The following is a 21,076-nucleotide window of genomic DNA, read 5'->3' as shown; positions in this document are numbered from 1 at the left end:
TGGTTAGGATCCTAGCTTAAAAAAATTTTTTTTTAATGTTTTATTTTATTATTGAGACAGAGAGAGAAACAGAGCATGGGCGGGAGAGGGTTAGAGAGAAAGGAAGACCCAGAATCTGAAGCAGGCTCCAGGCTCTGAGCTGTCAGCACAGAGCCCAATGTAGGGCTCGAACCCACAAGCCATGAGATCGTGACCTGAGCCGAAGTTGGCCGCTTAACCAACTGAGCCACCCAGGCGCCCCGGGGTCCTAGCTTTAGCATCAACTTGCTGTGGAAGATTTTAATACCTCTCTCAACCTTAATTTTCCTTGCCTGTAATACAAGGTTAGATTTGTTCTCTAAAATCCCAGTGCAGTACTAAGATTCTATAAGCTTGACTCTCACTATGTATTTCTAAAATAAACTACAAATGTAACTAAAATCAAGTTATTTGGATGCTCCAGATTTCCCAAGCTACATGATTTATTGTTCAATAATTTCTGTTATAACTTTTAAGGTCATACTGCAACTTATATTTCTCATGGTAAATGGTAGAACTTCTAATGTTCTTATTTGCTTGAAATAATTTTGCCATTGCATTCAAAATCAATAGATAAGCCCAGTCAATGCTAAGTATTTTCCCCCTTTTGTGCTTTTCCGCCTTGTGAGTTATTTGGAATTGTTTTAAATTTATATATATATAAATTTATATATATATATTTAAAAATATATATAAGTTTTTATTTATATATTTAAATTTATATATAAACAATTTGGAATTGTTTTAAATTTATATATATATATATATGGAGATTTTACTTTTTTGTCTTTGACTTCTAGCTTAATTGCCTTGTAGACAATGAATACTTCATAAGAAATTTCTTTAAAATTATTGAGATCTGTTTAGTGGAATTAGTAGAACTTTCATTCATTTGTTCCATTTTTGCTTAGAAACATGGTAGCGATTGGATGCTGATCTATTTATCTACATTAAATCAGGCTGTCCAAATTGCTTATATCTTTACTCATTTTACTTATTAATTTTTTTAAATTAGCAATAACGGCACCTCAGATAAACCTCATTGGCTATGATACTGTCACTGCACAAAGCTAATTTTTTTTTAATTTTAATTTATTTTTGAGAGAGAGCGAGAGATAGAATGTGAATGGGAGAGGGGCAGAGAGAAAGGGAGACAAAGAATCCAAAGCAGGCTCCAGGCTCTGAGCTAGCTGTCAGCATGGAGCCCAACACAGGGTTTGAACTCACGAACTGTGAGATCATGACCAGAGCTGAAGTCAGAAACTTAACCTACTAAGTACCCAGGCGCCCCTAATTTAAAAAATAGAGGATTGTTTTGAAATCTCACACCATATTGGTAAATTTTTTCAAACCTCTTTTTCTATATTGTGAGAATAGTTCAGGTGCATATAAGCTTACAACATTTACATTATGAGTTGAACCTTTTCTTTTTAATTAGTGATTTTCTTCATGCGTAATGACATCCTAATAATATTTTTATTCTGTCTTAAAGTCTATTTGTTTGCAATTTAAGCTCTCTTTAGTTAGTATTCACTTGATATTTATATAGCAGTATATTTGTTTCTTTATATTCTTAAATATGTTACTTGTGAAATGCATGTGTCACCAGGTACATACTGCTACTGTTTTTTATATAGCCTACCAGAACTATTTGAGGTAGAATTTTAAACATAAGTTCTTAATTGTTTTTTATCTTTTTACTCAAAAGCCTTCAAGCCATACACAAAGTTCTTGTCTTGCTTCTTTCATTTCACACTACATCTTGGAGAGCTTTCTATAGTGGCCCCTAGAGCACCTCCTTATTGTTATTCACTATCCGAATCATGATGCTTTTGAACCAGTATTCTGCTGATATACACTTGGGTTATTACCATTATTTTTATTACAAGTACTAATCTTGAGTATCATTTCACATGTGAAAATATACCTATAGGATAGATTATCAGAAGTGCAATCCTGGCTCAAAGTGTCTATTCTATGTATTTGTAATTTTGAAACACATTGCCAGATTGTCCTCTGAAGGAGATTGGACAAATTTGAACTCCTAAGAGCCACACATGAGAACATTTATAGACTCAAAGGGAGAACATTATCACACTTTTAGACATTTACCAACCTGCTTAGTGAAAATGGAGTTTGAAATTACATTTCTCTTATGATTAACATTAAGAATATTTTAATGACTTTTAGGGGCATCTATAAACTGTCCCTTCATATCTTTTGCTCACTGTTCTATTGCAATGTTGGGTTTTCTCTCTTATCACAAGCAATGTAACTGTTATGTTAGTCCTTCTTCATGAGTTGCAGTTTTCCAGTTTGTCATTTATTTTGACTTTGTTTTCATGTTCTTTCCTTTTTTTTCCATGTACAATTTTTTTCTAGGGAGTAGTGTAAGATGTGAGTCCAATTGCATTATGTTATCTTTTAGAAGCTAATATATTTACTTTACTTATTCATTTATTAACTGGTCCATAATAGCCACATGATTTGAAAATTCTACCTTTATCGCATACTAAATTCCCATGTATATTGAGAGCTGTCTTGGGATTTTTCTAGACCATGACTCTACTTGTGTTTCATGCAGAAAGACCGCATTGTTAATTATTGAGGCATTATAAGATGTCCTAGTATATGGTAGTTCCAATTGTTTCCTTCAATGATTTTAGGGTTTTTCTGGCTATGTGAATATGGATTTTTACCCCATATAAATGTAGAGTCAAGTTATGTATACCTGAAACCCATCACCCACTGTTTACTTATATATTGGGAGATTATAACCTCCATAATCTAGGAAGAATTAAGACGCTTATAATGCTGAGTTTTTCTGGGTAAGAACGGGCTGTTTCTTTTTGTTCAAGGCATCATTGGTGTTTCTGAAGAATGTTATTGAATCTTACGTGAGAATTCTACACTTTCTGAAAAATTTATTCCTGGGAATTTATCTTTTATACTGCTGTTATAAATGAGGACACTTCCCCATTTTTTTAAAGTGGCATTGTTTAGGATATGAAAACTATTAATTTTATACATTATTTTGTGCCATACAATCTCACTAAATTTTATTATTATTTGCAGAAATTTTTCTAATTGTCTTTCTTTAGTTTTTTAGTTAAGATAATACCATCTACATGTGATAAAGTAATTTTGCCTCCTCCTTTGCAATTTTTAGACATTCAATTTCTTCTGTCTGATTGCACTGATTAGTGTTACCCATAAAATGCCAAATGATAGTAATAAAACTAGGAAGGTTTATTTTGTTTCTCACTTAAGTGGGCCTTGTATTTTGAATTAAGCATGATGATGATTTGGGATATCAGTTAAATATATTTTATTATGTGGAGAACAAAGGTCAACTATTCTTTAATTTAGTATCTGTATAACAAATTGAAGAAAAAGAAAGAATTGAAGACACTTGTCAAATAATATTTCAGTGAAAATAATCATAGAAGTTTTTTAAAGAGCCATTAATATGGTAAGCTTATATTAATAGATTTATTAAAGTTATACCAACCTTGCTAAAAAATAAGCTCAAAATGTATATTCTCTTACTATCCTGCTAGATGTTTGCCAATATTTTATTTACAAATTTTATATTGATGAGCTTTCTTTTTAATAGAAAACCTTTTGGGCTTTGAATTCAATATTTATAGTCATATTTATAAAAGCATTTGATACACTTCTTGAGTGTATGTTTAGAAAGAATATTGTAAGCATCACAAATATTATCTCTCTATATATTTACTAAAATTCTTCTGTAAAATTATTTGTGCTAGATTCTTTTTCTGGCAACAGTAATTTAAGCAGTTTCACTGCTGATTGTGTTTTGAGTGTTCCATGGTCCCTTTAAAGAGAAAATGAATATATTCTTAATTTTATGAGTTTAGAATTCATATTATCAATCTGAAATGACTTATTAAATGTTATTGGACCTTTTATGCTTATTCATTTTCTATTTACTTAATCACAGAGCATGAGAAAAAGACAAGTTTGCTGCAATTAGTCTGTTCCTACTAATTCTTCTTTATGTCTCCGGCTATTTTTATTTACGAATCTTGCTGTTACATTACTTGGCACATAGATATGCCAAAGTATTAGGTCTTCATTTTGAACTACCGTGTTAATATTATTATCTATATTTTTGTGTGTAATTTAATGCTTTCTGGCTGAAATTTCATCTTTTCTTAACCTTTTATTTTTTATTTGCTATTCTACTCAATCTCTTTATCTTGTGTATCTCTTATAAACATAGTGTTGAATTTCCTTTTTGATACAATCTTAAAATGCTTTTTAGAAATAGGTGACTCTTGGGCCACCTGGGTGGCTCAGTTGGTTAAGCCTCCAGCTCTTGTTTTCTGCTCAGGTCAAGATCTCATGGCTCCTGGGTTCGAGCCCCACCCCCGTCAGGCTCTGTGCTGACAGCGAGAAGCAAGGAGCACACTTGAGATCTTCTCTCTCTTTCTCTCTGAGCCTTTCCTGCTTGTGCATGCGCTCTCTCTCCCTCAAAATAAGTAAATAAACCAAAAAAAAAAGTGATTGTTTTACTCATGGTTCAAGGGAGGAAAAAGGCTGTTTTAAGCATGTCGCTTAGAAAAAGAGTATTCGAGATTTACACAACCAATGGGAACCCTGGGAAAGAAAATCTCAGGGGGCTACATCTGGAAGCATGGGAATCACAGGGGACCCTCACTCAGGATTCCAGTCCTTTATAGCACCAGTTGGCATGGCTATCAGGAGTAACGCCCAAAGAATTCATCAGCTCTTTTCTGAGTTACCCACATACAGAAAATATATCTCAGCAGATATTTTTCAGGAGGACCCCTAAGGTATCCGTGATGTTGCAGTTTGTCTGCCCAAAGCTGCTGCATATGGCTTGCTGCATCTAGTAAAGTTGTAGAGTAGCGTGATGTCATCAATGCTTTCAGCCTGTGAACTATCCTGGGAGAGCAAGGTGATCAAAGAAAACTAAACTGTGATTCCATGACCTTTCAGGTCCTTGTATTCCTGTCCATGATGTGTTGCTGTACCCTTTGCAGGAGACTTTGTATTTCAGATTTCACTTTGAATTTTAAGTTCTCTTAATCTTTAGTGGTTGACAGTTCTAATATATTTCTTGGCACAGCAATTTTTTTTTGTTGTTGTTCTTTCTGCTTAGGATACATTGGAGTTTCTGAATCACAGTGATGCTATGAACATTTGACTCAGAACAATTCAGCCTTTCTTTTTGTTTTTCACGTTTATTTATTTCTGAGAGAGAGACAGAGACAGAGACAAAACACAAGCAGAGAAGGGGCAGCGAGAGAGGAAGACACAAAATCTGAAGCAGGCTCCAGGCTCTAAGCTGTCAGCACAGAGCCCAACACGGGGCTCAAACCCATGAACTGCGAGATCATGACCTGAGCTGAAGTCAGACACTTAACCGGCCTGAGCCACCCAGGCACCCCATAGAATAATTCAGTCTTTCTAATTTAACAATAAGTTTCTTATATCCAGTACATAGTTATATTTTAGTGGGAGAGGCCTTCACAATGCTTCCAATTAAAAATATTCAGCTCAAGGGCACCTAGTTGGCTCAGTCTGTGGAACATGTGACTCTTGATCTTGGGGTTGTAAGTTCAAGACCCATCTTGGGCATACAGATTACTTAAAGCTAAAATCTTAAAAAGAAAAGAAAATATTCAGATTATCCACCATAAATTCCATGTTTGAAATAACTTCATTTGTTGAAATAATAGGCTGATGTAAAATGATTTTTAAAGTGATCAAAACACTTCATTTTAAAAAGAGAAACACTCTGAGTACATTAAAAATAAATTCAGAGGGGTGCCTGGGTGGCTCAGTTGGTTAAGCGTCCGACTTTAGCTCAGGTCGTGATCTCACGGTTCGTGGGTTCGAGCCCCGCATCAGGCTCTGTGCTGACAGCTAGCTCAGAGCCTGGAGCCTGTCTTCAGATCCTGTGATTCCTTCTCTCTCTGACGCTCCCCTGCTAATGCTGTCTCTCTCTCTCTCTCTCAAAATAAATAAATAAATAAATAAATAAATAAATAAATAAATAAATTCAGAGTTTATAGATATTAAAAGTATTTTTTTCCTTTAATTACTCTCCTGGAGTTGATTCTGAGTCTTCCTGCTTTGCTCCTCAGTGATGGAAACATTCTGAAGGATTTACTTTTGTTTAATATTTATATATTCTAAATTTCATGCTCTTTTCCTGAAGGCAATATATAAATTCATAGTGAATTATTTAGCATCAATCATGGGTAACCTTGATTCTGCTGTTCCCATAGGTATGCAATGAAACATCGTTTTGAGAGTCTTAAGAAAACAGTATATTAATAGCTTTTGAAAATGTAAGTGAAATGGTTCGTTTCCCACTATTAACATTAATGTAATGAGATTTTTATTTCTGGACTGGCCAATATCCACAGTAATAAAAATTTTAGTAATATTCACTCTTTCATTCTCTTTGCCAATTTTCTCAAACTTTATCCAAAAGGTAATGTACTAGAGTTTTCTTTTTGAGAACAATAGAATGATCTGTCTTGTATCCAGAATAAGGGGGGGTGGCTCATCCTCTATAAAATCAGTTATGTATTATTAATAAATGATGCAACCTAAAATGCCTACTATACATTTTATTCCAGTTGCTAAATGCTTCGTGAACCACCTTTACCTACACATCATTCTGAAGAAAGCAGATGCCATTATTAGGAATTCCCATTTTCAACCCAGAAAACGTGAGTGATCAACTGTCCTATTCAAGGAATTTAGTTGCAAAGCCAGAGTGAGAACCTAAGATTCTCTTTATTTTTATCCAAGAGTTTCTTTTCTAAAACCTCTTAAAATAAAATCAAACTTGAGAAGCAAAAGTAGTCTGAAGACCATATTCTATTCCTGCCTCTAAGACATTAAGGATCTATATCACAATCCATGGTTTAGAAACCCGTGGTAATTTCAGGCTGCAATTTTCTATATCTTTTTTGAGCAAGTTTCATACCAAAGGTATGGGCCAATGAAAATAAAAATATATTCAACTAAAAATTTTTTTTTGCTACTAGAGTTGAGGGAATGGCCAAGCTCATGGGAGGAGCCATCATGCCATCTAGACCTTTCTGTGTGTGCTTTCTCTAGCCTCATCCTCCACTGGACCAGACCCTGCTGCTACGTGGGCTGCCCCTTGGCACCGCCTCTGCCCTGCTTCTCCAGACTACAAACCACTGCTTTCCTGCAGTCTGCTTTCATCTGTGCCCACGTCCTCATTTCTTCTCTGCCTTGGATCCTGTTCTAGGAGTTTTAGTTATTTCTTGTATCCAAAGTTTCCTGCAGGACTTATTGTTATTAGAGGACTTATTATCTTAGAGATGAGGAAGCTGAAGCTTAGGGAGATGAAGTGACTGGGCCCAAACCACTCAGCTTATGAGTAAAAGAACCAGAATTTGAACCAGTTTGATTCCACAAGCTCCTTTCTTTACCACAGGCCACACTCATAAATGTTAAGACTCTTCACCTGAACTTGGTGCATGGCGCTGAAGCACTACTTTGAGAAGCATCACCAAATGTCTCACGCTTGGCTTTGGGAAGCCAACGGAGGGCTCAGGGATAGGACTGGTCTGAGAAGTCATTGCATTTTCAACAAATTAAATTAGGGGCTCCAGATTTCAAACACTTCATACAATGGGAGGAGGCCCAACAGCACTGGGCTGGAGTGAGAAGCCATTGTCCCTGCTGGAGGGAAAGGACTTTCCGTGTTCCCAACCCTCTCTGTGAAATCGCAATCACTGAAGCCAAGGGGCATTGCCTGCTTCAGCCCCACACTGCTGCTTTGTTACAGCAGAGTCAAACGCAGGTAGAACAATTCATACAGTCATTTCTCTACCCACAGTAGGCAAAATTAAAGTGTGTGCTTCAAGAAAAAAATATGTGAACATATTTTGTTGCTAAAGTGAAGACTCTCTGTGTTTTATATAAAGAATGTTTGTGATCAAAGAGATAGGATGAAAAATATGCAGTAAAAACCATAAACTATATGGGATTTGTGCTTGATTTAAAAATGAGAAAAAGAAAAATATCTAAAATATTTTGCTTTTCAAAGTGCCGTTGCTGCAAAATACAACCATGATTTAAGAAGTCCAGTTTGCATTTCAGTTTGAGGCTCCTGGTCTAGAATATGGGACTTTGTGAGCCAGCTTGGGAACTTCATCACTAATTACTAAATTTCATTACAATAGTAATGCCTGTTGTAGGAAAGACACTCTTTTAGGAGCTATCGTTTGTGATACCAAGTTGTGAGGAAACAGCCCCTGCCCTCAAGGAACTATCTAAAGGTTGTCACTCATTATTTTAAAATTTATTGGGTTTCTCTGGGGGTCAAACACTGGGCTGGACTGGTGATGCCAAAAGAAATGATGGTCTTCCCTCATGAGAAGTTAATAGGCAAATTGAAGAGGCACATAACTAAGCAAGCAGGTGCTGTGCAGAGTGATCAGTGTGGGGAGAATGTGAACACAGGGCGCAGTGAGAGCCTAATGTGTCAGACAGCAAGGGCGGGGGGTGGGGGCAGGATGAAGGTAGTGAGAGAGAGAACCAGATAATCTGCTGGGAGACCATTATCCATGGAGGCTCAGGTGCTTCTGGCACATAGAGCCACTGAGTATCTTTTACTCTAGACTAACTTTTCAAGAGTGTCTGTATAGCAAGCAAGCTTGGAAGACATAGATACTCCCTCCAGAGGGAAGGACAGGCACCCTTTCTGTCCAGTACGATAAGGACAACGTCTCCCTCTGATGACTTCTCATTAGAAAAGATTTTGCTTTCTTAAGTTCAAGGTTCCTCTTCTGTCATGCAAGTCACTGAGTATGCCGGAGTCATCCAGGCCCATCCATATTGCCCCCATGGCACTTGAGGACAAAGAGAACGGATACAAATATGCCAGTTCTCCTGGTCCTTGCTGTGCTCTGAGCAATACAGTCTTCCCATGCTTCTGCCAGCCTCTGTGAAACTAGCAACCCAACTTGTTAAGCTTGTAAGTAGAATGAAATCTCAGACTCTTCACAGTTCTTGGTGTAGCCTGTTGGCAGAATTTTGTCCACTATCCTGTTCATCCAAAAGCTTATGTTTCGGTGGCATGTAGGTGGGAAGAGGAAAGTGTTTGTTAATTGGAATTAAAAAAAAATTGAATGGGAGGAAAGTGCCTTGAGAAAACCAAGATTCTTCTGATCATAGCTTACATTCAGGTGCAATGCAGAAAAGGTAGACATCAAGGACAATCTTGAATGAAATAGAAATCAGGGGAGGGGGCCTCATAAAACAGCAGCATGTGGTCTAAGACAGCTGTGGATGCTTCTCACCATCTAGGACCATCAAGTTAAATATAAACTTCAAACCTCTGTCTGTATGTCTGTCTTTCTATCTAATCTATCTATCTATCTATCATCTATCTATCTATCTAATATGTATGTATGTATGTATGTATCTATCTACTTATCTATGTATCTATTATCATCTATCTTGTGTGCCAGTTAATGGAGGCACATTAGCTGGTTCCTACAGTCTTCTCTCATCCTTTCATGTCTACATCTGTCTTCTAGCCAGATTGAACCCCAGCTCCCCATCTGTTGTGCCCTCTAACTACAAGGTCGCCTATCTGCCATGCTTACTCCTGGGCTTGGGGGAGCTCTTTTCCTACATTATGCGGTCATGTTCACGGGCTTCTGAATCTGTTAGCCTCTTTATGGCAAGACACATTAGCATCCTAAAAATTGTTAAAGAACCAAAAATAGACACATTTCTTGATAAGTTGTACTCCAAAACTGGTTTAGGTTTTATGTAACTCTGCTCTCCCTTCCTTAAAACCTTAAGCCCTCAAATGTCTCTATTTCTGTCTCAACCTTTTTCTGTTCATAAAAATGTAGGGATTTTTTTATTGGATTTGCATTTGTTCTTTCTTTCACACAGAAGCACATCAACATCCCTGAGGTGTGATGCTGGATTCGCAGTCAGACACGTCCGTGCTTCTTCCTCTCGCTGGCATCTCGTCTCTGTAAGTAAGTCACCAGCCACTGGAATATTAGGATAGTTAGGGTAGCCATACACTTCACAGAAATGTTTTAAAATAAACAAATTAAAATAAGCCCAGGGAAAGTTGTGATAAAGTTAATTAGGAAAAGATCACTTCCCGCACAACAAGGGAGAATGTAAAAATCTCATTCCTGGGCTTGGCATGGACAAGCGCCATGGAACAGATGACGATGTGACACTGGGTGTATTTTTCTCCACCTTCCTGTTGCTGTTGAGATGTGTGTGTACTGTTCAGTCAACAGTCCATAAAACGGGCTTCATTTGGTCTGCTTTGTGCTGTTTTTGGGTGTGTATGTGGGTGTGTTGGTAGAGGTGGGAGACTGTGTTTATTAAGGAAAGGAGAATGGAGGGGTAAGAGGGTGAAATTAACTGAAAATGGCAAAAGCAAACAAAGTCCCAACTGAGAATTGTATTTAACTGAAACGAACAGTGACAGAGCGAATGGCGGTATCTGCCTCAGATGCCATGCGGATTCCAGAAGACCAAGCCCTGCAGAGAGATGTCAGACGCCAGCCCCCTGTAAGACACCCTTTTACATCTTTTTTTCTCTCTATTTCTGCAGGACTGGGTATTTTTCTACTCTGGCAGGGCTTTAAAACTCCACTCCACTACAGATCCTTTTCCATTTTTTCCTTTTCCCTGGTTGCTGCATTAACATCAAGCTCATGAGCTCAAATTTGCTTTGCCTAAAGGAAGTGCTCTGTAAGATGACAGTTTATCAGCCCAATGGAAATGCAGTCTTTTAGGATATATGCTGTTTCTCTCAAACTCGGTGCTATTCCTCCTGTTATCATCTCTGTCAGATTTGTTGACTACAATCCGTTTGTCACCCAATGTCATTTGTGCAGACAAGTGACTAAGTCTACACCTCAGTGCTTTTGTTTGCGAAGGCTAAACCTAATAAAGTTTTAAACTGTGAATCACCTTTTATTAAATAAAGACAAAATCCATCTGTCACTTTCCATCTCTGTATTTGCCAATTTATATGCATGAGGAATTGATATACTTCATTAGTTTCATAAGCAAAACAATGCAAACCCAGGAGTCCTCTTGGTTTGTTTACTGTTTGGTGCTTCCGACAAGATGGGAATCGAGTGCTCAGTGGGATGTCTAAGGGGAAAGAGGCTAAGTGGTTGGAAATGTCTTTTCCTCAGAGTTCACCAGCAGGCACATGGCATAAACACATTCTGACTCCACTAATCTTGAATTTGTTTTTTTTTTATTTTTTATGTTTTTTATTTATTTTTGAGAGACAGAGAGAGACAGCATGAGCAGGGAAGGGTCAGAGAGAGAGGGACACACAGAACCCGAAGCAGGCTCCAGGCTCTGAGCTAGCTGTCAGCACAGAGCCCAATGCGGGGCTTGAACCCACCAACCGTGAGATCATGACCTGAGCCAAAGCTGGAAACCCAACCCACTGAGCCACCCAGGCGCCCCTTGAATTTGTAACAGAAGCAATCTAAATTAAGACGATTCTAGTCATTAATGTAACAAGCCAAGGAAAACTATATTCAATTCCTTCTAGAAAGAGCTATTTTCAGAGAAAATACATTGATAGATAAATGGAAGTAATGAATTGGATTCTAAAGTCTGTTCACCATTCAGATGATGATTTCTCAGTGTTGTGCATTAAATAACTAGGAAACTTTGTCATGTCATGCTTCTTCAAAGGGGGAGAGAGGAAAAGGAAGGAAAAAGAGGGAGATGTTCACCATTGACATGGTAGATGGCTGTGGTTTGAAGGAAGATAACTTTCCTGTGACTCTCACTCTTTGGTAATTTTAGTCAAACTTAAATTAGTTTGTGTGGACAGAATTTTGTTTTGTTTTGTTTTGTTTTGAATTTTTAATGTTTATTAATGTATTTTTTATTGTTTTAATTTACAAGAATTTTGTTGAAAGTGACATGTTTAATTTTTTTTTTCGGCCCAGGATGATTTATAATAAAGGTTGCTGCTGTCATTGATCTTATAATCAAGAGACAAATGAACAAATATACAAACAATATAATATAATAAAATGATAAGTATAATAGGGAAAATAAGCCATGGTATTGAAAAACATTTGACTGGGGTTGGAATGGCTACAGATGGATGAGGACAGATGAGATGACATTTAAGCTGAGTGCAAAGGTAAGAAAAACTCATGCTCAATATTTTGCTAGTTGATTGTAGGGGATACAAGGATGAAAATAAAGTTCTGACCTGCAAGGTTCTTACGGTCTAAGAGGAGGAGTAGGATTCAACAAAAGTGTAAAGAATGTAATAAAGTTCTATACACTCATTCAGAAGTAACTCTTTAACATACATCCAGCTGGAATTAATGTCTGTGAGAGCCAACAGAATGACCAGCCAGCTCCATATTGAAGAAGCCTTCCTGGACACATTAAATTCCTGGACAAGGAAGAGTAAACCGGTTAAGTCTTTTCGTTGCAAACTTCGGACTCTAACTCAGGCTGACTTAATAAAAATGGGGAATTACTGAGTGTATTGTAGAGGTCATCTCAGAGGTGGTAGAAAAATGGAAGGCCTGTTTTGGCAGAAAACAAGATGCTGCGTAAGATTACAATAGCGAAAATCTGTCCAACGTGCCATCATGTCATCATTTCTCTAGGCCACAATTGTTTCTGTCTCCATGACAGTACCCAGGCCTGGCAGAGCCGCTGATAGACTGGACCCCATCAAACAAATCATGACTGTCTTATGCTCTTGAATCAGTCCTACAAGGTTCAAAGTCCCAGGCAAGTGTATTCAATCTGCTGAAACTATATATCATTCCCTTTCTAGGTTCATGGGGACAGGGTTCCATTTGGCTTCTATAATGAGAAAGCTCTGCATTCTACTAAGACTCACACAATAGGGATTCCCTTGAAATAAGGAAGAGAATTGGGCTTCGAACATGAAAAATGACAAATATCCAATATACCTCACCATTGTGGTTGCTTGCCCAATATCCATATATACCTTTATACTTCTGCTGCTATTCCAAAATAAAAAGCTAGTAATGTGACTAATATTTATATTGTCAAAAATTGTACTTGCTCTACCCCAAGACCAGAACCCGTCCTATGTTTCCCATATAAATTAAATTCTACTGTCTCCAGATTTGGCATAATCCCACTTGGGCAGTGTCTAATAAAGAGCCTATACCACTCTTCACCATGGACCAATAGCATTATCAGCACCCTGGAACTTGTTAGAAATGCACATTCTTGAGCCACAACTCACATCCATTGAATTTGCACCTTTAGCCACAGTGTTCAGCGATCTGAATTTTAGCAAACCCTCCAGTTGATTAGAAGAGCCATTGGCTTCTAGAACTTTCTGTGATGAAAATATTCTATATCAGCACCATTCAATATGGCAGTCACTAGGTAATATGTGGCTATTGAGCAACTGCTAGTATGGTGTAGAAGTTCAAATTTTAATTTAATGTAATTTTAATTTTAATAGCCACATATAGCTAATGGTTTTCATATTAGTGTAGAGCTATAATATTACCACTGTTGACACACAGTGGTAGGAAAAAAGGAAAAAACTACAAGGTGTTAAAATATATAAATTATACATGACATGACAAGGAAGAAAATATTGATAGGAGCTTTCATTTTGTTTTAGGGAAGCTTTAACCTTGTAACTAACCTATGTTGTCTGCTTACAAGAAGTAGTTATGAGTGTAACTTATATTTATAACTCCCACATAGTTTATATTGCCTTTGTTTTCAACCAGCATCTCTACTACTCAGAAGCCTTTAGGTGGTTTGATGACCTGAAGTTTATTCTGGAAGGATCTTGATCCTCATTAGTCCTGCCATTTTTGTGTAACTGGTCATCTCCATTAGTATTTAGCCCTGCATAGGATAGTAGAAGAGAGTACCTCAGGGGCTTCTTCAGTCCCATCAATTCACCTTTCTTGCCTCTTGGTAAAATAGCAACACTTGGCCATATTAATATGAATATTAATCCATATCCTATCCAACATTATAATTTTATTCTTTTACTGTTTTACCATTAGGATGAGCTATTGGGAAGCAGACTGTCTGTGGTAGAAACTGACACACCACTGACCCCCCATGCTCCCCTTTGTTATATAGGCCTTAATACTCCAACTGCTAAGAGGACTGCTGTCTCCAACAGATAGCCCTCAGCTCTCATTCCTTTTTGGGGAGAGCTTCAGCTGGATAGAGCCATCTTCCTGAAGTCCACCATCCTTTGGGGTGACTAATATCTGTTGACTGATAGACTCAGGGATGTAAAGACCTGGTCTTCTTACCCAAGGTAGGATAGTTCTAAAAGATCACCCATCTTAGCTACCCATAGCGTACAGTGAATTTTCTTGAGACTGTAGCACAAGTTAACTTCACCCTTCACCAAGTCCTGCTTCCACATATCTTCCCTTCCAGGCGTACATCTCTAGAAAGCTCCCTGGAAAAACTGTATGCTACTCTCCATCTCAGAGTCTCATTACTGAGGAACTCCACCTGAAAAATTGTTTTATTTCAATTCTGAGGAATAGTTATTCCCACTATGAGAAGAAAATTCTTTTTTGAGCATTAAAACCTTTACAGCCCAGAAATCCAGAGTTGCAGGAATGGAAAACAAATTTTGTGAGTGGATCTTTTTTTCCTAAATGGATGTATTCTGACATGAAAGTAACTACCCTATATATTGTATGCTGGTTCAGAGCATCTATTACATCCAACAGTTCTGCATAACAATCTCTCATGGCATTGTTTCTAAGCTGGCAGGAACCATAACTAACTTGTCAATCATCCTTTCTTTTATTTTTCTGAAGCCAGCTGCTACTGGGTACAGGATCAAACATTGACTCTCTTTGGGATCATGTTGGAAGCAGGGCATTTCTTTCCACCAAATTCATATCAAGAGAGAGTCCCTTCAAATGGGAAGGTAGTTTGCATACACACAACTGAAATGTTCACATATCACTATGGGGACTTTAACCTGGAGGGCAAGAAATTAGATAGGATAGGGTAAACATACTCTCAATGAGAAAAGCAAAAGAAACATGCCTGTAGCTGAGTAGGTGCTAGACAGGTTCATGAACTACAAAGCAGTCTGGTTTATCACAAAATTGAAGGCAAATATTCAAACTTAAAAACAAATTAGGACACCTGGGTGGCTCAGTCGGGTGAGTGTCCGACTTCAGCTCAGGTCATGATCTCATGGTTTGTGAGTTCAAGCCCCACGTTGGGTTTTGTGCTGACAGTGCAGAGTCTGCTTCAGATTCTCTGTCTCCTCTCTCAGTCTCTTCCCGATTAGTACCCATGCACACATGTGCTCGCTCGGTCTCTCTCTCTCTTTTAGAATAAATAAACATTAAAATTTTTTAAACTAAAAAATAAGTACTGTAAATACTGTTAATAATTAAATGTCCATTTAAATACAAATTAATATTTGATATCCCAGCTAATTATGCTCATATTTTTTCAAATGGGGTCTTGGACATTAAATCTCTAGTGAGCATAATTAGGATTAATTTACATGCCCCAAGGTAAAAAAAAATAATCTCATTTGAAATATTAGATAACTTTGACTTATAATTGAGATGAATCTTTTCGCTACTTAGTCTAACAAGTGAATTTTCTGTACATGTTATGTTCCATGAGATATGAGTGGCCATCTGGACCTTATCCAATGTAGGATGGTCAGGGTCATTCAAAATTACTCCATCAACTGAATTTTTAGAATGTGCATTGGAATGCAAATGTCAACTTATGTCTGGCAGCTTATTAGAATAATTTGAACTATTTGAACAGCTGAAAACTTCATTTTGAAAATGTTGAAAATTAGCAGTTGGATAAACCGATCTCCCATGCCGACAGAATTTAATTTGCTTTGCTTGTTGACTTAATATGAACTAAAAATACCCTCAAAATTGTCTTATATATATGTGAATTTCATATCCTCCTACATATACACACATATAATAGTAAAAGTAGGGTCAAGGAAGTCTTCCCAGAGTACGTGATACTTAAGCTTTATTATGAAGATAAGATTTCTTCACCTGGAGAACATGGTATTAATCACAGTTTATGGAGGTAAGAGAGAGCATCATGTATTATAAAACCATAAGATCTAGGGTGGCTGGAAAATGGCCTGTATGTTAGAACGGCAAGAAATTGGGTTATAAATTAAAGAGGATCAGGTCACAAGAGGCTTTGCAGGTCGTTCCAACACGTTTGTGTTGTATCCTGCATTTCAGCACCAAAACCTCTTATCTTACATTCAAGTTCCTCACAAACTACATATTCAATCATTATTCCTCTCATCCTATGAGGGCCAACTGCTTCTGGGGACAGGGCAAAAATATTTTCATACCTAAAATAACTAGACATTTCAAAGAGTGTAAGTAATAAGAAAGATTAAAAATTTATTTTGTACTGAATTACAATATTCACATAGTAAACAATTTATAAAATACACATTAGAGGTGGTGAAATTATGGAAAATATATGTATGGTTTCTTTCCCTGGTTCCTGGCACAGAACTCTTAAATCTCATGTGATTTTCTAAGTGATAAGAGTACTAGGAAAGGAATAGATGTACTTACGTTCTAATATTTGGTCTTTGATTCTGGTTCCAGATGCGAGAACTCCTGAATCCTTTGGAATTTCCTGAGTGAGAAGAATGTCTTTTGTTCTAATGAGTCAATTCCTGGTGGGTTCCAGAGAGACCAAACCATGAATAGAAGCTTGGAATTTTCAGCCTCACCCACACCCTCCAGGAAGGGAAGAGGAGCTGGTGTTTGAGTTCATAATTGAAACCTACCTATGTGATGAAACCTTCATTATAATCCCCAAATTTATGAGGCTTGGAGAACTTCTTGCTTGGTGAACAGATGTCCATGCACAAAGGGTAGGGTGCCCCAGTTCCATAGGGAAAGATGCTCCTGTATTCAGGACACTTCCAGACCTCACTCCATGTATCTTTTATCTGGCTGTTCATTTGTATCCTTTACAATATCCTTTACTATATAATAACAAATAAACATATTTCTTTAATTCTGGGAGGTGTTCTAGCAAATGACTGAATTAAAGAGAAGGTCATGGGAGTCTCTGATTTGCAGTAAGTCAGACAGAAGTTGTAGGTAACCTGGGGACCCACCAATTTTGGGTAGTGTCTGAAGTAGGGGAGTCTTGTGTGACTGAACCTTTAACCTGTGGGGTCTGCTGCTAACTCCAGCCAGTTAGGCATTAGAATTTCTTTTTCTTTTTTAAATTTTTTAAATGTTTACTTACTTTTGAGAGAGAGAGCTAGAGTAGGGAAGGGATGGAGAGAAAGGGAGACACAGAATCTGAAGCAGGCTCCAAGCTCCAAGCTGTCAACGCAAAACCCTATGTAGGGCTCGAACTCATGAATCATGAGATCATGACCTAAGCCAAAGTCAGATGCCTAACTGACTGAGCCACAGAGGCACCCCAGCATTAGAATTTTGGTGTGGAAAATCTAACATCTGGTGTCAGATATGCTGTGAGTCATATAAGAGTGAAGAAAAACACAGTGCATCTTTCTTATAGACAGGTTAATGAAATATCATAGGCAGAACATACCAGGTAACCATTACTCAGATCAAGAAATAGAACAATAGCTTAGTTGGTTAACTGTCTGACTTTGGATCAGGTCATGATTTCATGGGTTCAAGTCCTGCATTAGGATTTGTGTTGAGAGCTCAGAGCCTGGAGTCTTATTCAGATTCTGAGTCTCCAACTCATACTCTGTCTCTCATTCAAAAATGAATACACTTAAAAAAAAAAAAGAAATAGAATAGAACTTTAAAGCATCTTAGATGTCTTCCTTGTGCCTCCCTAAGGGTAACAACAGTCCACCCACTTCTAACAGCATAGGCTAATTTTGCTTGTTTTAAACTTTATATAAATGGGATTGTACAATGTGTATCCTTTGTGTCTAATTCCTTTGCTCAATAGTGTGAGGGTGGGGCATAGAAAGAGGGAGAGACGATTAATTTATGTTGTGTATATGGAGGTATTTTGTCCATTTTCAGTGCTGAATAGTATCAAGTTTGTTAATACATACAATAATTTATTTACTCTACAATCATTAATCATTCTACTCTAGATAAACATCTGAATCCCTCCCATTTTACAGTGATGGTGACCAGTGCTGTTATTAGCATTTTTGTGCATGACTTTTGTTGCATGTATACACGTGTCTGTTGTATATACACCTAAGAGTCAAATTGCTAGCTCATTGTATAGGTATGCTTAGCTTTAGTAAAATTCAGCCTAACAGTTTTCCAAAGTGATTTATAGCAGTTTATGTTTCTATAGCAGTGTTTATCAATTCCAGTTTCCCTACATCCTTGCCAACACTTGATATTAGAATTTTGAAATTTTAACCATTTTTACTAAATGTTCTGTTCAATCCCACATTAAGCATCTACTTTTTTGCTGGAATTTCCAGCCTTTTCTAAGATGCAAATATGAATTAGGCATGACCCACCCTACTCCAAGACCTTCTTGCCATTTGTTTGACATAATTTCATAACTTAATTATTCCTTTTCCTCTAAGTCATCTATACTTATACAAAAAGCTATCTGAGAATAATGATTCCAGAACTCTTTAAAACCCTAGGAATTTACAGGATGCCTGGGTGGTTCAGTCAGTTAAGTGTCCAACTTTGGCTCAGGTCATGATCTCTCAGTTCGTGGTTTTGAGCCCCACATTGGGCTCTGTGCTGACAGCTCAGAAACTGGAGCCTTCTTCAGATTCTATATCTCTCTTTTCTCTGCCCTTACACCGTTCTCTCTTTCTAAAAAATAGACATTAAAAAAATTCTAAGAAGTTACTTTGAAATCCTGGATCCATAAATAGGTGAGAAATTTATTCCAAAATTTTTGTGTAATTAACTTAATTACTTTGAGGAAAAAGCCTAGAGGCAGTTCACATATTAACAAGTTTCTCATTAGCAATATGTCTATAAACTGCTGCAATCATAAAAAATTAAACTGTTCACCTATAGCAATTAGTGAGGAATTTCACCATAAGTAGAAGTAAAATTTTTAAAAATAAGATTATTGCTTGGGTATGCATTTCAGGTCGGACACTTATTGGAAGTTACACTGGAGTGCAATTATGAAGTAATTATAATTGGATATCTTTTAGGAGATAAAACAGAGATCAAAATAATGTTATTTCAAGCCACTTGTCAAAATGAATAACTTACTAAGAAAGGGAAAAAGTGAGCAATATTTTGTAGTTTTTATACCCAACTTGAGGAATGAAGTGTTTTTGTTTTTTTTGGGTTTCTATTTTTAGTGTTTATTTATTTGTTTTTGAGAAAGAGAGAGAGAGCACAGGGTGGGGCAAAGAGAGAGGGAGACAGAGAATCACAAGCAGATCCCGTTACTGACAGCATCGAGCCCTACATGGGACTTGAACCCACAAACCATGAGATCATGACCTGGGCTAAAATCAAAAGTTAGACACCTACCTTCTGAGCCACTCAGTCACCCCTGAGGTGTTTTTCATTCTTAGGACTTGGTAAATATGACATCAGAAGCACCAAAGAGCTTCCTTCTGGAGGCAAAACAAAGAAAGATGAAAAGAAAGAAAGCAATGATAAGTTTTAGGTAACTAAAGAGTCATTGCAATGACTCCAGCCTATGCCGCTGGTCCATGGGGTCCCAGCTCAGAAGTCAGTCGATGGGTTCATAACCTTTTCTGTGTCCTAGATCATATGCCGCTTCTCTGTGGCAAACTTCTGGAACACCTAGTTAGGGGCATGTTAGTATCCCTGATTGAGGACAGCACAGGCAGAGGCAGGGTCCTTCAGAAATAGACTTCCCATATTGCTGTGTGTATCCATTATGTTCATTCATACAACAAGCTTTGAACGAGGGTGCACATGCTCTGGAAGTTGTTGGCTATATCGTGCTGAAATGACAGACACATGCCAGTCTCCTAATATGGCATTACTGAGCCCTGGCCTCTGCCTCTCTCCCAGCATGCCCAGTCAACTCCTGGAAAACCATGATTTCCCCAGAAATGCTATCTTAACTGCTGATCCATAAGGTCAGAAATTCTTTTTTTTTTTAATTAAAAAATTTTTAATGTTTATTTATTTGTGTGTGTGTGTGAGAGAGAGAGAGAGAGAGAGAGAGAGAGCGCACGCTCAGCCAGGGGAAGGGCAGAGAAAGAAGGAGACACAGAATCTGAAGAAGGCTGTGGGTTCTGAGCTGCCAGCACAGAGCCCAACATGGGGCTTGAACTCACAAGCCGTGAGATCATGACCTGAGCTGAAGTCGAACACTTAACAGACTGAGCTAACCAGGTGCCCCCATTATTAATGCTCTCCTTTATGGAGAACAGTGTTTGCCCACAGTCCTTCCAGAGTCTGAAAATATTCCTGGGATATTAACTGCTTTATCCTATAACAAAGGAGATTGGAATTGTATGTGTGCTTAGGGCAAAGAGCAAGAAAAGAAATACATTATTTTTAAAAATCTTATTTCTTTTAATTCAAGTTAGTTAACATACAGTTGTTATTAGCTTCAGGAGTAGAACCCAGTGATTCATCACTTGAAATACTTTCTTTAGGAAAGGGAAAATGTCATGGAAAAGGAACATTTTGGAGATGTCTGAAGAAAAGGTTGATCACCTTCACGATTGTTGCCAGTGACTGACATCACATAATTATATCATGAGTGTAGATCCCTTGCTGATGAAAAGTGAAAAAAGAAAAAGGAGAAAAGGACGAAGTGGGTTAAATCTACCCCAGGCACATGGATTCTCATTAGGCTTTAAATCATTTCTTTAAGACCTGGAGATCATGGGCTGGTAGTTATTTTCATGACTGCTGTATGCCAACAGTTACCTTCTTCCCTGGATTTTGCCTTGGTTTTCAGATAATGTTCTCAGGAATCAGAAATAGATACTGAAATATAATGGGGTAACATGATTATTACATCTGTTGCTATAATTTGATTACCATAATTATTCTCACAG

Source organism: Suricata suricatta, chromosome 7 (assembly GCF_006229205.1).
Source record: "Suricata suricatta isolate VVHF042 chromosome 7, meerkat_22Aug2017_6uvM2_HiC, whole genome shotgun sequence".
Lineage (NCBI taxonomy): Eukaryota > Metazoa > Chordata > Mammalia > Carnivora > Herpestidae > Suricata > Suricata suricatta.
Note: the sequence above shows the minus strand (reverse complement) of the source record.